At 56.7% G+C, this 21645-nt stretch overlaps 1 protein-coding gene and 1 long non-coding RNA gene across 2 annotated transcripts in view; one reads left to right on the top strand and one right to left on the bottom strand.

Moving 5' to 3' along the window:
* The window catches only part of BCOR (BCL6 corepressor), an 82169-nt gene extending 60745 nt beyond the window's left edge, over positions 1 to 21424 (bottom strand). Inside the window, exon 1 of the mRNA XM_065860061.2 lies at positions 21178 to 21424. The gene's annotated coding sequence lies outside the window, so the exon portion shown is untranslated. The remainder of the gene's footprint in view (positions 1 to 21177) is intronic.
* LOC136097366 (uncharacterized) lies at positions 5877 to 8465 on the top strand. Its single transcript, XR_010650776.2, has 3 exons — positions 5877 to 6156; positions 8039 to 8212; positions 8329 to 8465. It is a non-coding gene; the product is annotated as an uncharacterized lncRNA (long non-coding RNA).
* Positions 21425 to 21645: the final 221 nt, after the last annotated feature.

Here is a 21645-nt window from a genome sequence, read left to right as displayed (position 1 = left end):
GTCCCGGGGCGCCGGCCGAGTTTATTCACGGCACGGCAGACAACGCATCTGAAAAGGCTCCCACACGTTTTTTTAATCTCTGATAACAACCAGAAGGACACCTGGCCTATTACGCTGTAAAGCTATTTTTTATAAAGATGTTTTAGAGCTAGACATTAAAAGTTATTAGACTGAACACACGTGAGTTACAGACACACAGCTGGAGGAAAGGCCTCTCTTCCTTTTTTTTTTCCCCTCCTTTTCCTACGGAAAACCTCATTAAAATTGCTCATTTCGGTAGAAAATCAGAACTAGCCCATCTCCCGACGAGGTGGCTGCAGCCGCGGCTTCAGGGCTGCATGGATCTGGGCTTTGTCTTTTCCCGCAAGACTGGATCCACGATGCCATCGGCCCACACTTATATCACAAAAGTCGTCCGCTTCCCTTCCCCCGGGCTGCAAACTTCGGATCACATGTGTGCACCTACAGCATGGGGCTGGGTGGTTGGGTCTGTTGTATTGTGTTTTGTTTTGTTTTAACTAATGACTTCAAGTTATCGGGGTAAACTCGCTCCACTTTTCTTTTTAACCGCAGTAAAACTTTCTTTGTAAACGCAGTTTCCTCCGTGGCGGGGAAAAACAGACCCGCGCTTGTTCGCCTCTGTGCCTTTTTTGTTTCCCGGGTCCCCGAGCTTTGCAGCGGGAGGCTGGCGGCTCCCGGCGAAGACATTGGGGCTTCAGTTCGCTCCTCTCGCGGCCTGGCTCGGCCCGGCTGCGCGCCGCCTTCCCCTGCCGCGGGTGCGGTGAGCACCGCCGAGCTAACCCCGGAAAATTCAAGAGCATGCTCTTGCTTTGCGGATTACTGGGCCGCCTCCCCCTCTCCCACACGCCCCGGAGGGAGCTGACCCCCGGGTCAGGCCGCTGCACACTGCTCTCTCTCCGGGAGCGGCGGGAGGGGGCTCCGCGCACAGATGCTCGGGGCTCAGCCCTGCTGCTGCTGCCGCTGCGGAGCCGGGCGAGGATGCGCTCGCTAAAACGGCTGCTCCGATAATTCTAAGCACTTAACCTCCTCGTAAAGACAAATCCATTGTTAATGGCAGAATGGGCTTCTCGCAGGAAGCTTCCAAGTGGGATGGCTTTACGCCGGCTCTCATTTACCTCCAGCGCCTGCTCTAATTGGAAGCCTCCCCCCTCTCTCCGCCTCCGGTTCCCACACCTCCGAAAGTTGGGGGTTAAAGCCCAGGAGCGACGAGGCCGGCCCCCTCTGCCCCCCGTTCCCCTGCTCACCAAACGGCAACCAGAGCACGCGGGTCCTCCCGAGCAGAGGAAATACGAAAGAGGGGAAATGGGCGCTGCGAAGGTAAAATGAATTAATGCAAGCGAGGTGCTCAGACAGCCTGGTGATGAGTGCTAGGAAAAACCTATAAATAACAGATCACTGTCCTAAGCTCTGAATTGCCCTGCTTGAGTGTGTCTTAAATCAGACCTTTATCATTTCTTATTGTAAGACTGTTTTTAATGGAAGTGTAGAAATCTGAATAACAAAACAAGACAAGCCTCAATTGGCGTTATACAGGGTCTGCAACGCTTTCAGACCTGACATGATGCCAGCATATGGTTACACCGCCATGCAAACTCCTCGTGCAATCAAAGGGGTTTTGCATAGCACAAGTACTATAATTTTACTTCGTAGTTCAGGGCCACTCTGTTGACAGGAGATTCATTATTTTCTCTCCTTCTCCCCAGAAGGGCCAGAGACGCTCTCGGTTCACGGACTAAGCGCCGCTATTTTCCTTACAAAGGCGAATGACAAATCTCTCCAGTTGCGTTTGCTTGCTCCGCACCCTTTCCCCGCTCGACGAAAGAGTGGAGATGCTCGCGGTCCTCCGGGACCCGTTTGCCGTCCGGAACGGACAGCCCAGGAGGGACAGGCAGATAAACACACACACCACTCGGCCAGTCCCCAGCTGGAAAGCTCGGCCTGCCGACGGCCGCCTGTAGCAGCGGCCGGGCGAAGCGCTCACCGGGCCCGCGCAGAGGTCGGTGAGGAAGGCGCAACGCCGAGCCCACCGGGGTGGCCGCGGAAGACGGGTTGGAGGTACGGGCCGTGCTCTGGGCGGGGGTAGAGGGGCGGCAGCCCCGCTGCAAGCTGCCCCCTCCACTTGCATACCTCGGCCATTTTGTCGGCTTGCGGCGCGCCTGTCACCCCCCGCCCTGCCTCGGCACTGTCTGCTTGGGCAGAGGGCTACTGCGGGGACCCTGCCGGTGGTGGCGCGGATGAGCCGGTCGGGCAGGAGGTGAAACCAGGGCCGCCCGCAGCCCCGGCCGCCGCTCCCGCCAGCGGGGAGATGCAGCCGCGAGGCAAGGCCCTGCAGGGGAGGGGGCGTGCGCCGCACAAGTCTAAGGAGAGGAGTAAAAATAGCCCCGGCGAGGCTGTCGCTCTCCTCGCCTTCCCCTACTCGGCGGGGGGCACCGGGCGGCTCGGCGGGGAGGACGCCGGTGGAGGACAGAAGCCGCAGACAAAAAACCGGCCGCGGCCGGAGAGCGGTGCGGCTGAGGTTTAGTCTTCGCCTTTGAATGCGATGCACGGGAGCCGGGCGCTGCACCTCTCTTTCCCGGTGGGGTCCCTTAGCCCCGGGGGACGCGGGCTGCGACCCGTCGCCGTCCCTCGGTGGCCTGGGAGGAGCGGCAGCGAGCGCGGCTCGGCAGGGGCACGGCTGCTACCACGCTCTCGACTTTAAATATAATACAGTGGCCGGGGAACCGCCATGGTTTGAAGGTGTGTTTGTGCAGACTACAGCTTGTATGTTAATAATTGGATACAGTCGATGAATCACCTCCGTCCTCCTGTTTTTGTTTTTGTGTTGTGTTTTGTTTCGGAGGGGGTGGGGAGAGAAAACGAAGAGACGATGTCGTGCCTCGGCGCTGAATACCAGTTCCGCGCCCGGGTTCATAAACACTGGGGTTATTCACTCCGCCCCAGAGGTGACAGCGGAGGCCTCTGCCGCCCTCCGCGTCCGCGCCCCGCGGCGCGGCCCCCAAGCTCGCTGATGTGCGGAGCGGGATTTGCGCCACGGCTGGAAGCCCGGCAGCGGCGGGTGGCTCGTCGGGGTGCATACATATGAAATGAGAGCCTGCAACATCAAAGAGGCAGCGGAGAGGGGGCAGGGAGGGGCTCTCGGTGTATACACGTGTGTAGTTTTGCAGAGAAAAGCCCCTATTTTTTCAAATCGGATTTTTTGTTTTTCATTCCCATGGCAGACACGCCGAGAGATTCTTTAGTCCTGTACTTAACACTTCACAGTGTTTTTAGCAATTAAGGCGAGAGGGGGGTGGGTATAAAGATAAGCCACTTTTTCGCCCTGCAAGTGTGAAAGATAAGATAACAGTAAGCTGGGGCAAAACGTCTGCTTACAACCTCCCCCCAGCGATTCTCATCGGTCACCTCTTATCGCATAAAATGTTCATTTCGAAAGCAGCTTCAAAAAAACCAAGGGAAAATAAAAGTATTTTCCGTTCAGAAATACCATATAAAACCCCGTCCTCACTTCATCCGTCTATGTCGTGTCCCCCTCGCCCCGGTACCCAAACCAGGACAGCAGTTGCTTCCTAGCGCGCCTCTCGGAAGCCAAATCACGCAGGTAAATCAGGACTGAAACCCGACAGGCGCCGAGATTAGCAGCGCGCCCCGCTCCGCGGAGCTCCCCGGCTGTGCCCGGCCTACACCGCAGTCTCGGGTGGAGGACACAGCCCGCCTTACTGGCCCTTCGATGCTTGTAAAACGAGCAGGGAGCTCCGCTGGGCAGAGCCCTACGCAGGCACCACACGAGGCAGCGGGTGAGACAGAGCGAAAGCCGGGCTGGCTTTTCCAGGGAGTTTCACGGCAGCATCCCCGACGGCATTGCTCCCAGCCAAGCTGCAGGATCCGCCGTCGGCGGCCACGCTCGGCGTCGAGTGGCTTCGGCTTCCTCCCCGTCCGCCGCCCAGCTCCTACAGGCGCTTCCTACTCCGCGGACGCCCCCGCGCCCCACCGCCCGGCAGGCACAGGCAGAGGCCGCGGGCGGGCACGGCTCCCGGCGCACACGGCGGCGGCCCTGCCCTCAGCGGCACCGGGCAAGGCCCCTCCGCACCCGCTACGGAGCCCGCAGGCAGGATATGGGCCACCGCTCCTCCTCAGCCGCCGGGCCGCAGGGCTCAGCACGCCCACGACCGCCGCCACGGTGCTGAGCGTTGCCTTCCTATCCCCGGGGGCCTCCCCCCAGGCTCAGAGTTTCCCCATGCCGTCCTTGAGCCGTCGCCACCTGCGATAAGCCGAGATGCCGAGTAGAAAAGGCTTCCCGATACCTCCTCGAGGGCAAGGCACGGCCACGCCGTGTCCTCGCTGCCCTGGGAAACCTCCGCTCAGGCCTCCACGCGAAGCAGTGGACTGTGTATGGCGCGGACCTGCGTGCATCCCTTCGTTCCCCGGCAAAGCCAGATCCAGGACCCTGCACGGGAGCCGGGATGGTGGGGACCCCGCGTAGCCCCAACGTGCTCGGGGCAAGAATGGACGCGGGTTGGCCCAGTAGGGAGCCAAGACGGTGGGGGGGGCTTCCCCGGGCTCGCCACATCCCCCGTCTCCTCCTGCCGCCCCTTTCTCAGAAAACAGTCGTTGCCGTGCTCTCGAAGTGAGTGGGTCAGCAGCTGATGACAAGGGGAAAAAAGAAGAGAGAGAACGAGCGAAAAAAAAAATAACACCCTCCCAAGCCCTAGCCTAGCGCGATTACTCATCCCCAGAGTTCCCCTAAGTCAGAGAAACTTGGCGAAGTCCCAAGGCCGAGCCGTTAGCACGGTCTGAGGCTTCCCGGGCACCTTCTGCCGCGGGGCCGGGGCCGAGGGCTCGGGGCACGGTGGGGGCGGAAGACCGGGGCTGGGGCTGGGGCTAGCGCTAGCGGAGAATACACATCCCCATCCCCAGCGCTTTTCGCGCTCGACTTATTGTGAAGCGTTTTATCTTCACAGTCACATCGGCAGCTAACGAAGCTCGGCGGCTGCAGCCCACACGACTTTGGTTCTCTGCATTTATCCTTCAATAAAAGCCGATTCCTTTATTAGAAACAGGAGACGTGTCTCCTACCGCCCCTATCAAATCCCAACTGGCAAGGCGCAGCCGACACCTCCCCCTCAGCCCCCCCCGCCCGAGAGGGGCAGGCGGAACCACCCCGCGGCCTACGCCCCCCCCTCCGGACCCCCCACCGCGAGCATCCCGCTCTCCCCCTCTCCAGCCCCTCCACAAACAGGGTCAGCTCTCACTCCCTCCCACCGGGGCAGGCAAGACCCCCTCCCTTGGGCAGAAGCAGCCGAGGCCAGCCAGCATCTCACCGTCCCGCGCCCCCGCCCCAAACGCCCCGCGCCGGCACGGAGAGCCGCCTCCCCCTACCACCAAATCAATCGCCCCCACCAGGCGCACCCACACGACTTTCGTTCCCCTGCATTTATCGTTCAATAAAAGTCGTTTCCTTTATTAGAAACAGAGGAGACGCTTCTCCCACCGCCCTCACCTCATGCCCCCTCCGCGGGCGCAGCCAGCGGCCCCCCTTGCACATCGCCCCCCGCTGAGCGCAGCCCGCCCCACCCCCCCCCCGCTCCCAGCCGCCGCCGCCCCCTAAAAATAACAATAACAGTAATAACAATAATAACAGCCGCCGTCCCCAGCAGTCGCAGCAGCCAGGTCCCCCCCCTCCGCTGAGCCCAACCACCCCCTCCCCTTCCCTCTCAAATCCCACAACGCTAGGCGCAGCCAACCCCCCCCACCCGTCCGCCTTTCCCCAGGCGCAGCCAACGACCCAGCAAATCCCCTCGCCAGGCACGGCTCGGCCCCCGCCCGCCTCGCAGCCCCCCCGCCCGGGCACCGAGCAGGTCTCTGCGGCGGCTGCTTGTGTGACTCCGACCGGAGCTGCCGCCGCGGCCACTACCAGACGGGGAAGGTTTCCCCGGGCGCCTCCGGGAGAGCCGGTGCTCGGAGGATGCCAGCCTACTGTGTCGTGCCGCTCGGTGCCGTGCCCCACCGTTCCGTGCCACTCCTCCGCGTCTCGGCTGCGGGGAGAGCGTTCGGCGGAGATCTCCCCACCGAGGAGAGGCCGGGACGGAGCGCGCTCTGTATCGCATTAAATTAATCGCCCGGCTCCGGAGGAGGCAGGTGATTCTGCCAAACACAATGAGGGGTTTGAGCGCTCCGGAATAAAGCGCCGTTCATGGGGCCGTAGCCGGCAGTGCCCGGCTCTGCCGCGGGATCGCCGTGTCCCGGGGGATCCCGCGGGGCTCCCCACAGCCGTTCCCAGTGCGAGGAGGTCGGGCTCGGCGCACCTCGCCCTCGGCATGGAGTAAGGGAGGGCGCGGAGTAAAGCTGCGAGCTGCCTCCCCGACACCGAGGGAGCAGTGGCCCCCAGAGACGGGGGGAAGGGCTGCACCCCCCACCGCGCACCCCTCTGGGGGCGGCCCCCTGGGATGAGAAGACAGAGCATCAGCCTCCCGCGGGGAAGCAGGGGCCGAGCGGCGGGGATCGCGAAGCCCGCAGGGCAGGGCAGCGCTGCGGGGCCCCCGGGCGGCCCCCGGGCGGGCGGCGCTGCCCGGGTTCAGGCGGTGGCAGGCGTTGTTTTCCTCGGAGAGCGGAGGAGGAAATCTCCGGGTTTTTAATGAGGGGGTGCAGGAGGGCTGAGCGCTGGGATTACACAGCGCGGAGACAGAGCTGCGGGCTGTGTGTGCGCGCAAGGCTGGTAGTCTCCGCCCGTCTGCCTGCTAATCGCACGTTTTCCGCTGTTAAAAAGAAACAGAGACGCTGTGGCCGAGCCCAGTGCTGTCTCTGTGACTGTGACATGAAAAGATGGCGCTCTCTCCCCTCCCCCAGCCTCTCCCTCGGCTTACACTTCCTCCCCAACAGCTTTTGCCTTCCAGTTTTTTAAAGCCCTCTTTTCTCCCTTCCTTCCCCTCCTCTCCCTCGGCCGGATACCACCAGCTTCCCAGCCGATCGGGGGGGGGGGCCTCGCTTGCGACTATTTTTTTTTTTTAATCTCTACCTCGCTATTTTCGCCTCTCCCTTTTCTCGGAAACCTCGATCTCCCTTCTCTTTATGTCTCGCTCCTTTGTGAACTTCTGCGGCTAATGGGAGGCAGTTCGAGGGAGGCGGGGGGGGAGATGAGGAAAAGGGAGGAGGGGGTTACCCAGCCGATTCTTCCCCCTTCCATCTATTTCCTTCCTTTCCCCTGAGGCAGCAGGGGTAGGAAAGCGAGTCGGATCGAGGTGTGCGCCTGTCGAGGGCACAGGATCCGGGAGGAATCTGGCCGGGTCGGCGACCTGGTCGCGCTGTGGCTGCCCCCGCCGCCGAGGGAGCGCCCGCCGAGGGAGGCCCGGGGGGAGCCGTGCTGGAGCGGCTGCAGGCATCCCCGGCGGAGGAATCTACCTGTCTAAAATGTTTTACGATGCTGCGTGCACTAAGGTGGTCCAAGCCCCCGGAACGGGTCGCGGGACTGGCCGCAGCCCCTCTCCGAGGCAGGAGGGCTCTTCTGCCGCCTTCCACCTCTCTCCTCGCGTTCATCACCAGACCACTCCAAGTGCTAAGTTGTTGGGTTTTTTTTCTTTTTTTTTTTTTTTTTTAAAGCCTGCAAATTAGATTCAGCGCCGCTCTCTCCTATTTTCGTGTCTGTTATGTTAATTGCACTTAGTGCTGGGGCGCTGCTCGCCAGGGATGCATGAAGGCCTCGGAGATTAACCGCAGGCTCCTATTCGGACTTTTTTCTCAGCAGCGAGTTGCGAGGCGCTGCCGAGGAGTTCGCACGATTCTGTGTCCTTTCGGGGCGTGCTGCTGCCGGTCGGCCGCTCTGAAACCGGGGCCAGTGACTCAGAGTGGCAGGGGCACCCTGTCCGCCCGCAGATCTATTTGCGTAAGGATTTGCATTGCGGGAGGACAGGTATTTTTCGTCCCCGCGGATGGTAAAAATGCAAAATTAGCGCCACTGTTTCCAGGCAGAGACGCCACGATTACGCGATCTCGCTGAACCTGTCCGTTTTGATTTCTGGAGCAGGGAAACCGGACACTTTTATCAATGACTCCTGGAGCCGTTCTCCCGAGTGCCCGCCGTGTTTATCGCCATCTAACCCCAGGCAGCTCGCGAGTGCCGTGTCGCAGCTCCTGCCCTTGGATATCCGCGTGGCCAGCTGCGCCCCGCAGAATTACTCGGCCTCACTAGAATTAGTGGGTACGTATGGCCTTCCTAGACTCGTCCTTTCTCCAGAACCTACTTCATCTTTTCGTTATCAGGGGACAGAGTGTGGAGTGACTGAGCCTAATAAGTTGTCCACTTGTTCATTTCAGGAGCATTGATTTCTGGTTCCAAGGCACTCTGTTCTAGCACTGGCTACAGCTGCAGGGCATTTCGCAGCTGGTCCTTCGCCTAGACAAATATCAGCGAGAATGTGAGCGTTATTAGCCACATAAATAAATCATTAACGTGCACACAAATGTTATTTTAGCATAACTTCCAAGGAGAAAATATCCTGGCGAGGCGGCGCATTGCGTTGGACCAACCTCCACGCAGCCTCGTCGGTAGCGGTGGGCCGGGGGTCGGCACTCCTGCGGCGCGGAGCCGGGAAGGAGAGTCACAGCTCCCCCGCTCCCGATTGAACATTAACAGGGCCGGCCCGCCGTGGCAGGGCCGCGGGGCCTTGCCTCGCAGACCTTTGTCTGGTCTCCTGAGGCCGGGCGGGGACGGCGGGCGCTTTTCTACCCAAACGCGACGGCACTAATGAGATTACCGCCCGGCTGGCCGCAGCTGATGTTTCGAAGCGCCGAGCTCGCGGGCACAGCCCAGCCCAGCCGCTGCGCCTCGTTAACGCGGAGCCCACGGCAAAAACGACGGTTGCTTTTTGCCTCCCGCGAAGGGCTGCCGGCTCCCCCCGTGCCCGTGCCCGGGTGGCGGGGAGCGGGGAGCAGCAGCCGCCGCCTGGGCCGCGCTTGCCCTGCCCCGCGGAATCCCACGGGTGCCAGTAAAGCCCTGCCTGGGAGCCCTGCCAAGGCGGTCTCGCTTTGATATTCTGCACCATGGCCGCTCCTCCGCTTGCTCCTAATCACGCAAATGCGAGCTTGCTCCGGCGATCTCCGTAATAAACACTGAGCGTATTTCGCCGGGCTCCCAACGTAAATATTGTATCGGAGAAGCGGGGCTGCTGTGCTGGAAAGCTGAAATCTTCCACTTTTTCGCACTTAGCAACCGACTGAAGCGTTGTGCCCTCCCTCCCCGAACCAGGCTCGGTGTGATTTACTTTCTGGTTGCGATGCAGATATTCACTTGTCAGTTCAAGGGCAGGACAGAAACTGTGCAAGCGGAGTCTTGTGAACGGAAGTCTCCCATTTACGAGATTCTGCTCCACCACCAAAAGCCGCTCTCCCACATCTTTGTTCTGCATACAGCTGTTTTTATCTCCCCCCCTCCACCCCAGCAACATCTCCATACGACCCTTCTTCCACGTCTCACTCTTCAGATGAATTCCCAGTCTTTTCCCGACTGACCCTGAGGGAGGCGGCGGGGAGGGGGGAAAGGGAGGGAGACCTGGAGAGGTTGATGATGACTGACAAGGCAAATGATAACAGCCGAAGCGACAGCAAAAGCAAACAGAAGTGGTCTCTGCTCTCTCGCAGGGCCCAGCCCCGTCCGCAGCCCGGCGAGTTGTGCCCGTGCCATGAAAGCAAGGTTGGCCTCCGCAGGCAGCCCGGCTTCTCTGGGGCGAGATAAACACATTTCGGTCACGTGGCGAGCCTATACGGTTCCATACTCCTATTTGCCTTCCTCGCTCGCTTTTCACAATAACATGTCATCCGACAGCCAGCTTTGGGGCTAACCTCACCTCCTTGGCTCCCGGCCAGCCGGCCCCGGCCCGTCCATGCAGGGAGAAGCCGCCGCTCCCCCGGGAAGGCTGCACCCCAGCCTGGGGCTGGGGCTGGCTGCACCCGATCAGGAGCAGGAGCCGGGGCTGACCGCATGCCCGGGCAGGGCGCGGAGGGAAAAACGGTGTCCCCGCTGAGCTGTGGATGGGGTTTCGCCCGGGGACCGCAGGTGTGGGGCGTGTGGGGGAGGTGTCGGGTTCGGGGTGGGGGGGAGCCCCGCATAGCCGGGAGCGACGAGCCGGGCGCGGAGTGGACTTCGAGCACAGGTGGGAGGCCCGGGCATCCCCTTCCTGGGAGCACCGCGGCCGCCTGCGACAGCCCCGTCTGGTTACGGGAACAATGAGCCACCGCGGGCGCGCCCGGTGCCTCCCCACTGCCGTGGCCGGCCGGGGGCAGCGCCGCGAGGCCGGCGGTGCAGGCGTCGGGGTAGGCGTGCGGGGGGAGCGGGAGACTGGAGCCGGCCAAGTGCTTCCCCGCCCGGAGGAGCGAGTGTGCCAATTAATCCCTTTATCCCCACTCGCTGGTGGCGGTGCGAGCCGCCGGGCCGGGAGCCACCCGCCAGTCGCCCGGGGAGGCGACGTGCTGGCTCCCCGGCGCAGATGTCGCCGGGTGGGAGCAGGGAGCCGATCCCCACCAGCACCAGCTTCACAACAGCAGCGAAGGGAACGAGGGGGCGGCCTCCCAGGGACCTGAGCACCGCTCGGCCGCGCAGCGGGGAGAGGTCGGTTCTCGCCCTTTGGAATCCCCAAGAGCTCCCTGCCGTCGGGCACCGAAGCTGTGCCCCATCACCCCGCGGCCTCCGTAGCCCCGCTCCCGGGCCAGGCCTCACTGTCTCCACGCATCAGCATGGTCTGCAGCCTCCCCTCTTTCTGGGTCTCCCAGTCGAGGCGAGGAGTAGCTCCCGGTGCGGTGCCCAGGTTGGCCAGCCGCTCCTCGGCTGCCCGTGCTCCGAAATCCGGCAATTATGCAAATACACGGGATGCTCTCTGCTTTGATCTGAACTTCCTCGGAATGATCCCTTCTCATTATGGAGCATGAAAATGCCCCTCGGACGTGTAAAGTGAACTACAGAGCCCCTTTCATCCGCTTTTGTTACCCGCACTGGGCTCGCCTCTCCAGCCCCGCATTCCCCAAACGCCGGGAAATTGGAAGGAAAGGGGCTCCCGGGGGAGGCGACGGGACGTGGGAGCAGTTCGGGCCGCTGGTTGTCATGGCGAGGCCAAGCGTCTTTCCAAGTTATGTGCGACTAATGGGTTTGTGCCCCGCTCGGCTCCGGGTTCACCTTTCTCCCCACTGCTCGGCTCCCCGCCCGCGCCCCAGGAGGCAGCGGCTCCCCCCGCCCCGGCCGCCCCACCGAGCAGCTCGCCCAGCCCCGATGCCTCGTCCCTCTGATTCACTGCCTGCATATCAAACACCGTGGGGTTTAGAAGCGGAGGCGGATGGGGGAGTGAGGACTCCCGCTGACTGGAGCCCAGTCCCTGAGCGACTTTAAACTCCACCTTTTGTTGCGCTCCTTACCACCTCTTGTTTCAGTTTTGATAACCGAGACTAGCGAGGCACTGAATGTATCATAGGTTTAGTATGTTTGCGCAACCGTGGATATGATTTTTAAGACTCCCGAGAGCCATGACTGAATTTTTTGTTATCTTCTTACTTTTTTTTTTCTTCTTCCCTTCGAAGATATAATAACAAAGTTTGTGCTGTCTTGAAAACTACTCCTCCAGTGTAAGAAAAACATTCTGACCATTTGCTGGAGGCCATTTTATGAAACCTCAATGAACTTAATAGCTTGTATAATTTCAGGAATACCAGGTGTCTCCTTAATTCCTTTTTCCCTTTCCCTGTTATTCATTCAGACAAGCCAGGAGCTCTACAGGCCAAGCACTCGTTTGACAGACAATAGATTCCCACGTATCTGAGGGGCCTGCACTAGAAAACGGATGGACTTCCCTGCTCTGCTCATGTACAATGAGGAGAGACAGCCTGAAACGTATCTGTGAGGCTGAGGAATGCACGTGAAGAAGGGCATGGAGTAAGGGGGCTACCCTAAGTACGTAGGTTGCTTATTTTGTTTTGCTGGAATTCGCAATTTCATCTGGAGAAGTATTGGGAGATGCAGCATGAATGAAATTGTGCTGCTGCAAAACAAAGCTGAGCAAACAGAAGAAGGCAACTTATTTGAACTGTTTTTAAAATGTTGTCATGTTTAACAGCTGCTTAACTCTGATGCCTAACAATCTCTTGGAAAGGAAGTTTTATTAATGAAAAAAAAGAAAAGGCAATCCCCCTACCTGCTTAAAATTAAATTATTACTGTTTATAATGCATTCATTCAAGACCTCCAGTAACATGGGGGCTCGGGGCACTTGAAATACCTAATTCATACATGCTTTTAAACCAAGAACGGACCATTGTGATCGGCTGGTCTGACCCGCTACATATCATGGGCCAGTGAATTTCAGCCAGACGTTCTTGTATCCGACTCATAAATTCTGGCCGAGCTTTTAGCCCGGCATCCAATCTTGCTCTGAAGACGTTTAAGTAACAGAAACCCACTGCTTGCCTCAGTTGTTCCAGTGGCTATGTCCTCTCACTGGTTTAAAAAAAATGCACCTATTTCTGCTCAGAATTCATAGAGCTTCATTTTCCAACATAGGATCTCATTATGCCTTTGTCTGCCACATTAAAGAGATCTCTACTATCAGAAATCTCCCCATAGAGACACTTAGGGCACTTAAAGACTATGATCAAACCAAGTCATAGCCTCCTCTTGGATAAATTAATAGATGGGATTTCTTTAGTCTTTTGCAATAAGATGCGATTCCCACACCCCAAATCACTCTTGTGGCTCTTTTCTGATCCCGTATTAATTTGCCAATGCACTTTTAACATGCAAACACCACAACAGAGCCGGACACGGTATTCCAGCAATGGTCTCATTCACGTCAGAAGTGTTAATGGCATCATTAAGTTCACTTGTTTAAAACCCTATGCAGATTACCTTTATAGATAGTCTCAGCAATATGGACTTTATTAAAACCCCATTTAAAAAGTCACCTGTTTTCACACAGGCTAGTGTTGTTCATCAAATTCACAATGCTGAGCATCGCTCAACCAAACTGCAAAGCTAGCTTAGTTTTTCTGTCTGGGACTTTTTCAGTGCTTCATCGGCCCTACCTAGCCTTCAGTAGGACTTAATTTTTTTTTTTTTTCTTTTGTCTGTAAGAAGGAACTGCTGCATATTCTCACAGTGGCATTGGCACTGGCCCTGGTTGTGCACTAACAGAGAAGCTTATACACAGAGCTCTCTTCCCTCTTTTCCCTTTTCCCCTCCTGCAATGCGGAAACCCCAGTTAAGTTTCAGCAAGACTAGGGGTAATTCAGTCGTTTCAGTGACCGTGGTGGGGCTCAGTTTTGCGGCACTCCTCTTCAGACAGTTCACAGCTTCCATGAGGGGTCCTTTAACCATGGAACATGGTCTGCTTCATGCTGGGGGTTGGGTTTCCCTTTCGTGGACACACATGAATGTCTGCTCCAAAGGACAGACAGTAAGCAAGGCAGAGCTGTCCCACTAGATACCAGATGAAACGTGTCCTCTGGTAAAGAAAGAGGAGCTGTCCTTCCTCTGGCCATCCTGCTGATGCCCATCTGATTTTTAATCTATCTCAGCTCCTGAGACAACCTTGCTGTGCAAAGGCAGTGTGGAACTGCAGGATCTCGGAGGACTAAGCTCCATGTGTTACAGAAGCATTAACTACACTGCTCCAGTATCTTCCCAATCTCTGATCTTACCGAGCTGCACCAGGAAATACCACATGCAGTGAGTGCCATTGCACTATGTGCTACAAACATGGACTCTGTTCTGCATGAGACGTGGTCTGAGTTGTAGCCGAGATGCCCTGGATTATTTGTGTGAGACTGGCACCTGGTAGTCTCAGCTGTAGCTAGGTCTGCATTGTGCCTGGTGAAACAGTCTGCAGCCCAAAGATCTCTTTTCATATCATTTGTACCCTCAAAAGCAGAAAATCATGTAAGACAGACACGGTCTTGGAAATGGCTTGGCCTCAGCTTCATACATGGTCTCTGTACTTCCCAACAGGACTCATATTTGAACAACAGTCCTTTATTTATTTTCCTACCAATTATAGGTCTGTTTCCATAGTCCCTGTTGGAGATTCATGTTAATCATGCATCAGACCAAAGGTGCTTTTCCCACCAAAGGCAATCAGACTGGCTCACAGCATCTTCTAGTTCACTCAGTTCCACAGGCTGTTCCTGCTGACATCTCTGCCCTAACAGGGGTCATGGTATGTGCTGGAGATGAGGTGAGCATAGTGGGCCTGCATTGTGGGCATCTTTTAGTGGGAAAGCAGCTATGACCTGCCAAGGAAAGCTGTTCCCCATATATTAGTGTTTCTCCATCTGCACAGAAGTGATTAGGGGACTCATATACTACTTATTCTACTACTGCCTCCAGGGACATGGCGCCAGTACAGTGTAAAGCCTGTGTAGTTATGCTTTTGCCCTGGGGTGAACTATGATGAAGCTCACACTGTCTTAGAGGACCTTGAAGCTGCTGCTGCAACACCCAGAGAGGCCCAGCCTGCATAAACCAACACCAAGACAAGAGCAGCAGAGGATTAAGGGTTAAATTGCTTTTGTGTATATGCCCTGCCTCCTGGTCTATGCCACACAGTTTCACCACAACCACCCCTTTAAGCTTTAATTATCCACAATGAAATTATTTTTCCCATGACACATGGCACAGCCTTCATGTCCTACTAGTAGCAGCCCTCCCTTCGTTTATACTTTCCACGTGCCCTCGTTTTACTATGAGTCAGACACACTTGCCCTCTCTTCCTATGACTTACGCTTTCCTGCCTCAGAGGACACATATATCAGAAGATACATCTGATGGCCCAGTTTATGGATGTCGTCTTGTACAATTGGCATCACCCCTTTCCAAAACCACTGCTAGATAGCCATCGAGTTCAAATCAAATTCTCTGTTAGCTCCAACCATGAAAAAGCAAACATAGGGAAGTCACCTTTGTTGTAACAAAACACCCTTGAATTATACGTAATTTTAGTAAGCAGCATATTATCCTCACTTGCCGTATCAAAATGCAATTTATAATTTAAAAAAGCAATAACAATTCAAACCATCAGACTTGCACAGCTTTGAGGGACTGCTTACTGCAGGATGGGATTGCTTCTCTTCTTTCTAATTTACCTGCAAGCACACATCACCCAGCAGCTCGTGACAACCTGTTCTTTCTTCTTTCCAGGCTGCTGTAGCCAACAGTATTTGGGTCTGAGTGGCTGTTTTGGGGTCTGCTCTCCTCTAACCCTCCAAGGGGTTTGTCATTAGTTTTCATGGAGAGTAGAACAAGGCTGTATGTGGAAAACCAATATTGACATTTCCTTGTTTAAATATCATACATCAGAGGGGGGTCACGGGAGCCAAGGCCACCAGAAAGGGTTCCCCCACAAGCTATTATTTCCTTTTAAAAAGCACCAGGGACCCAGCAGTCTCTGCTGGGCCTCACATCCGCACGTCTGCTCTTCTCTGCGAGCTGGCTGACTGCTGCCGCTGCCACTTAGCAAATACAGATGTTCAGGTCTTTTTCTTTCACTGTGGGTCTCACTCATTGCTGCGCAGAGCCCTGGTACTAAATGAATGCCTCATTTAAGCCCTTTTTTCAAGGCTATACAAAATACACTGTTCACGCTCACCTCAGTCTTCACTTGCAAAATTCTACAGCAGTTTCCTATAAAATTTGCAACAAATGGCATTCAAACTTATTTTAAAAATTAATTGAACCAATACATCAACAACTTTCATGTTTTCAGAGCCTGCACAGCCCTCGCCTGGGAAATGAGAACTGCAGGAGGGTAATTTTGCGTTTAAATCAATGGAGCTCTCTTTCCTGACAAGGGTGCCTTCACACTTTGTAAAGCCAAGCAGTCCTACCGGGGTTCAGAAGAAGAGAGCCCGTTAGGTGTCCTGCACCTACAGCACACCCCATCTCCCTGCCGGGGGCTTCCTCAGGGGCTGCAGGGGTGTAATCCCCATATTGTACCACCCAGTGCAATGCCACTTTGGGGTACTTCCATAGCCCTGTGCCCTGGTTCTATTCTCCTCCCAGTCATCCAAGCAGCACCCTGCCTGCCCTGCCTTATGCCTCACGTTTTCCCCCTGTTCCCCACATGAGAGTGCTTCACTTGGAGGGCATGCAGGTTTTCAAGGTGAGATTGGATGCTGAGCTAGGAAAAAGGGTATTTGGGAAAAAGGATCAGGGAAAGCGACAAAAGACATGCCCTTTTCCAGTGACGGAACAGCTACAAGATTTCTCTTTTAATCTAAACCCCTGAATGGATTTGCTGCCAAAAGAAAGATAATCCACATTATGTAGAAACAAAATTATATTCACATGAACACACGCACACAAACGCACACTGTTCTCTTCTAACTGCAGGACACAGGCTTTGGGAGCGGTGGCCTCAGAGAGCCGCAGCAAAGGAGACCAAGGCTGAAGCCAGGAGCTTCCCTGCCTCACTGTACCACCAGCATGGCTCTCCTGGTCAGTTGCCGCTGTAGTTTTTACACTTTTGCTTCCCTTTTTTGGGCGGGCAGACACAATCTGCCTCCTGTGCATACAGAGTGCCCAGCACATTAGAGCTGCTGACAGGTAATACAATACTTGCGAAGCTGGCAAGATAAAACACCACTAAAATTTAATGTGTGTCCATCCCTCCATTTATTTCTACATGTCCTAAGCCTTACTCTAGTCCAAAACTTCTCCCCCCTGTTTTGTGTTTAGATCATAGCCACAGTACACTAGACGATGCAAGGAAGAGTCATACCCTGAAGAGCTTACAAATCTAAACAGAGCACAGACAGGCAGCATAAACAGAGGCTATAAGAATATGAAGAAATTGTTTAGGTGGTCATGTAGAGGTCTTTAAGAGATCTCAACAACAGGACTATTGAAAGATTTTTCCCCTTCTCAGGAGTGTTCTGGAGGTGGTGAGATGCTAGGAAGTGGTGAAAAACAAAGACATTGTGACTTGACAAACTGTTACTGAGTGAACATCAAACGTGTAAGCCCAGCTACAAGAAGGGCTGCAGGCTGGTAGGGATGGGGTGCCTGCAGCCTGCTGTTGGTGACAGGAAAGGGATGGGGCTACACAGCAAGACTGGATGCGCCTGTGCTCCAAACTGAAGCAGCTTTCATATGCTTCCGTGTCCCTGCTGACTGCTGCAAACCATTGGGGTTTACCCATTCTGCTTTAATAGTGCTCTTAATTGTTTTGTTTCTGAGGCTTAGCCATTGCTCCATAAGAGCCCTTCCAAGGAGATTTTTAAAACGCCTTCGGGACAGCAGCAGGAGAACTATCTGAGCCACTTTGGTCTGAGACATTTGGACTTAGATCCATCCAGGCGTTAATTCAGTGAAAGCCAGACAGGATCAGGCTGAAAACGGCATTATGCGCTGTTGGAAGCAAATCCAATTCACATAGTTTTAAGCACATGCAAACCATTTTCTACGGGGACTTGGAGTGCTTTACAAGAGCGCTTGAGGGACCAGGTGACTTTTAGTGTGGTGGATTTCAGTAGTGTAACCAAGGTTTAACATCGTGGCCATAGCTCTCCCTGAGGTAGGGATGACAGCAAAGACCAAGCCAACAAGTTGGAAAGGGTTTTTTTCCTTTTCCATTGCCACTGTCTTTTTTTCCAGCTTCTTGTTATGTATACTGCTTGAAGAGAAAACCACAGTATCTTATCATCATGACACAAGCCTGTGTTTATCTCTCCCTGCTAAAATGCTGGTGAGAACAGCTCTGTGCAGAACCTGCAGGGAGGTATGGAGACCCTGGGGCCATTTTTGCCTACTGCTTTTCAGGTTGCTGAAAAGTTTTGGTCTTACCTCCAGTCAGTGAACAGTGAGGCCCAGAGCTAGAAACAACGGTCGTGTATAACACCTATGCAATATCTCTCCTGTAGCAAGGCAGGGACGCGTCAGCTACACCTAAACCCCATCAGGCCCCTGTGAAATGGGTTCCAGCACTGATTTGCCACAAACCTTGCCCCAAATATGGAAGAAGCGCCTTGTCTCAAGCCAACCTGAAATAGTTATGTAGACACACACATCTCTGCTACTGTCTCACTCTTGCAATCTTCCTTCAGGTGCTTCCTTGCTGTGCGAGGGGGTGTCCCCAGGCCATCACTCACATGTACCTAAAGGACTGTTTACCAGCCACAGCTTATATTCAGGTTTCCCCAGACAAGAGTTGTTACTCTGACATTTTCATGTACACATACACAGGAATCTTTCTGAACGCTGTGTGCATGGTGTTTTTCTCTCCCGCCCCCTGGCCAACCTAGGCTCAGCCTGGCCAGACACATGCCACCCCACACCTGGTCTGCATGCTCTGCATGCTCTGCCCAGGGTCTGTCTCATCTCCTGCTCCTTGCACAGCTCTGACACCAGCTGTGTCCACAGCACCAGAGCAACCACTTGAGGTGCGACAAGGGCACATGAGTCACTTTCCTCCTAGCCAGCCCTGTCTGCTGTGCTCTTGCTCCCAGTTCTTAAGCAGCACTCAGAGTTACAGGCCAGTTTACAGATTTTTGCCCCTCTCTGGCTTTTCGGCTTAGCAGCACTGCTTTGTACTCGGCACCCAGGCTGTCAGCTCCACTGCACAGGCTGCTGGCTTGCTGCTTTCCTCCTTCACTTGCCCTGCCATCTCCGATGCATTAAAACCTCCCCTGGATCAAGGAAAGGACACACAGAGGGAGCAGGTAGGCTCAGTGGGCACCGGGGCTGGGAATTTTTCCAGGGTGCTGGTGACAAACATGGAAAGTAGCTGGCTTGCTCTGCAAATCCATGGCAGTTGGGAGCAGGGGTTCGCAAGCAGGGAGGTGTCATGTGCATAAACTGGAGCAAGGGCCACCACCAGACTGGGGGCAAACCACACTGGCTGGCTCCAGTCAGGCTCCCATGGGACTGGGGCACGGCTCACTGCAGGGCCAGACATTGCTTTTAGCCCCACACTGTGTCTCCTGGAGGGCCTGCACACTGCTCACCAAGACATGTCCCATCCCCACAGGCCTAGAGAGCTGTCCCCGTGGGACAGCTGGGGCAGCCCTGCCCCGCTGCTGCCACCCCAGGCCCCAGCCCCAACAGCACAGCCCTGCGTGCCTCCCGTTGGGCTGTAAGGTGATGCTGGCCCCGGCAGCGGGTGTTCCCTGGACTTCGGGACGTAGCCTAGATCAGCCCGAGTCACAATCCTGGCAGTGCACATCACCCTGTCATGGGGACAGCTCACGATGTCCCACCTGGCTGAGGGTAAGGGTGTGCTCCAGAAAACACCGAGTGTGTGCTTGGACTGCATAAAAGGTATTTATTTTGATTGTCCCTTGGCTATAACTTCCAGTGTTCCCCTTTGTTTTACAGCTGCTCAAGTTTACTTGCAGAATTAAGATAGATTTTGGGGGGAGGGGGAGGAAGGGGGTAGGAAGCCTTTGTTCTCCGGAGTGTGCTTGTCTTACTTTTGCATCATGTGGCCTGAGCGGCACCCCCTCCCAACCGTATTTACTCTATCTCGAGTGAGTCCTTTGAAGGAGAGGGCAGAGTCGTCGTTAACCCTGTGCGTGCCTGCTGGGCCCTCAGCCGGCAGAGCCCGCCTTCGGCGGGGCCACAGCGCATCCTGAATCCCACAGTCGTGGGCGTCGCTTTGACGGTGTGTCCCCCACACAAAAAGCCCCACAGCGCTCATCCCGCGGCCGGTCTCCGCACCAGCCGTGCGCACGGGGAGCCGGCAGCGGTGGGCCTCTCAGAGAGAGCCCGGGGATACCCCCTTGATCACTAGCAGGCTAGCCTGCTTAACACGAGGTTGGTTGGAGATGCCTATAAACTCGAAACAGCTGCCGGGCTTATGCTCTGGCCTGCCTGCTAAAATATGCCGATCTCCTTTTAATCTGTTTCATATTCACAAATTAAGCACTTAGCCTAGGTAATAAATCATGAGGCAGTTTACGAGGCGAGCAGGAGACAAACAAGTGGAAAGGGAAAACAATCGCCTAAAAGTGTATTCAATGTAAGCGGCAAGACGCGCTCGGAAAACCCAGCCCAGGCTCCCCTGGGCGGCAGCAGCACCCTGCAGCCCCGGCCGAGCCTCGCCGGCGGCCGGGGGGGCCAAGCCGACCCTGGCTGAGCGGGCAGCGCCCGGACTTGCCCACGCCGCGGAGCTCCAGTCGCAGCCCAGGCTCCCGCCTTTTGTTTCCCCGGGTACCGGCCGCCCGTACCGGCTCCACCTGGGAGAGACTCCCGCGGCAGCCTGCCTGGAAATAATGACTCGGGCTGGCGATAACCTCGTCTCGCAAACACACACACACCGGCTTGGCCTCGTCTGGGCCGGGGGGCGTGAGGAAAGGCATGCCGGAAAAAATAAAGTGAGGGCTCCCCTCACGCCGCAGCTGCTCGCAGAGCCCGTGGGGGACGTGGCGCTCCGCGGTGTCCCGAGCGAAAGAAGCTCGTAGAGGTGCTAGGGGCCCCGGAGCCCACATGCCTGGCCGCTTCGCTCCGGTGCCGCCGGGCACGGGGCGGGGGGGCAGCTGGAAAGTAACGCTTTGCTTACGAGAGTTGCTTCCGGGCCCTCATCCCGGCATGGCCGGTGGAGGGGAACACCGCGGCTGGCGAGGGAACCCTACCTTGGACCACTGTCACGCTCACCACGCGAAAGGGCGGCGCGGGTAGGACGGGGCTCAGGAGGGCAGGACTTAACCTGAGCCCCTCGGCTCCTGCGCCGGGAAGGGGGAACGAGGAGGCAGTCAAGCCTGCAACAGTGCCGGTCGGGCGCTGGTAGCGGGGGATCGGGGCGGTGCTGCCCGCGGCGGCAGCCCGGGACGCTTCGGTGCTTTCCCCGGAGGCTCTTCCCGGGACGGCCGCCAGCCGCCTCGGGGGACGCAGGCGGAGGCCCCAAGACAAAAGACCCGGCGCTAAGACCCCTCCTGGCAAAGCCACAGCCTGCCGAAAGTATTTCAGCAGAGACTTTTCTTCCTCCCCCTCTCCTCCCCCCGGCGGGGCTCTACGCTGGGCCGGTGGCTCCGCGCCGTGCCGAGCCTTGGCAGCGGGGCTGCAACCGGCTGCAGGAGGAGGTGCGCACAGAGGACGGTGTGCGGGGCCGGGGGGGAGAAGGTCGCCAGCATCCCCCGGGAGAGGTGAGGCGGGGAGCGGTGATTTAAAGGGACTGCCGCGAAAGGGAGCGACACAGACCTGCGGCTGTTCGCCGAGTGCAATCTGCCGAGCTGCGGGTGCGAAGAGCGCTGTCAGGGGCTATTTATCTCTCGCCGGAGCGGAGGCTTCGGTCCCCGCATCGCCCGCCGGTAACAATGGCAGCGGCCGGCGGCTCTCCACGCGTCTGGGAGGCGGAATGGATGGCGGATGATGCCGCCGCGCTCCGTTCAGACGGGCTCGCTCATGCATCCCTCTTGGCCAGAGCCTCTCTTTACTGCCGCTCCGCCGAGAACTCTAGCCCGCTCCCCCCCCGCCTCCACCCACCCCACCCCCGCCCGCCCTTCCCCAATTTTCCATTTTCAGGACTTTGGCGCGGAGCCAGAAATGTCAGGAGGGGATGAAACTTGACACAGAGATCTCAACCCAGAGCGATTTCCTCCCCCCCCCCGCCTCCGCCTCCGTCCCCAGCCCCTAACTTAACTTGAAGATAGTTTGGCCATATTTCAG

The sequence above is a fragment of the Patagioenas fasciata genome, chromosome 1 (assembly GCF_037038585.1).
Source record: "Patagioenas fasciata isolate bPatFas1 chromosome 1, bPatFas1.hap1, whole genome shotgun sequence".
In the NCBI taxonomy this organism is placed as follows: Eukaryota; Metazoa; Chordata; class Aves; order Columbiformes; family Columbidae; genus Patagioenas; species Patagioenas fasciata.
This window is presented reverse-complemented; position numbering and strand designations above follow the sequence as displayed.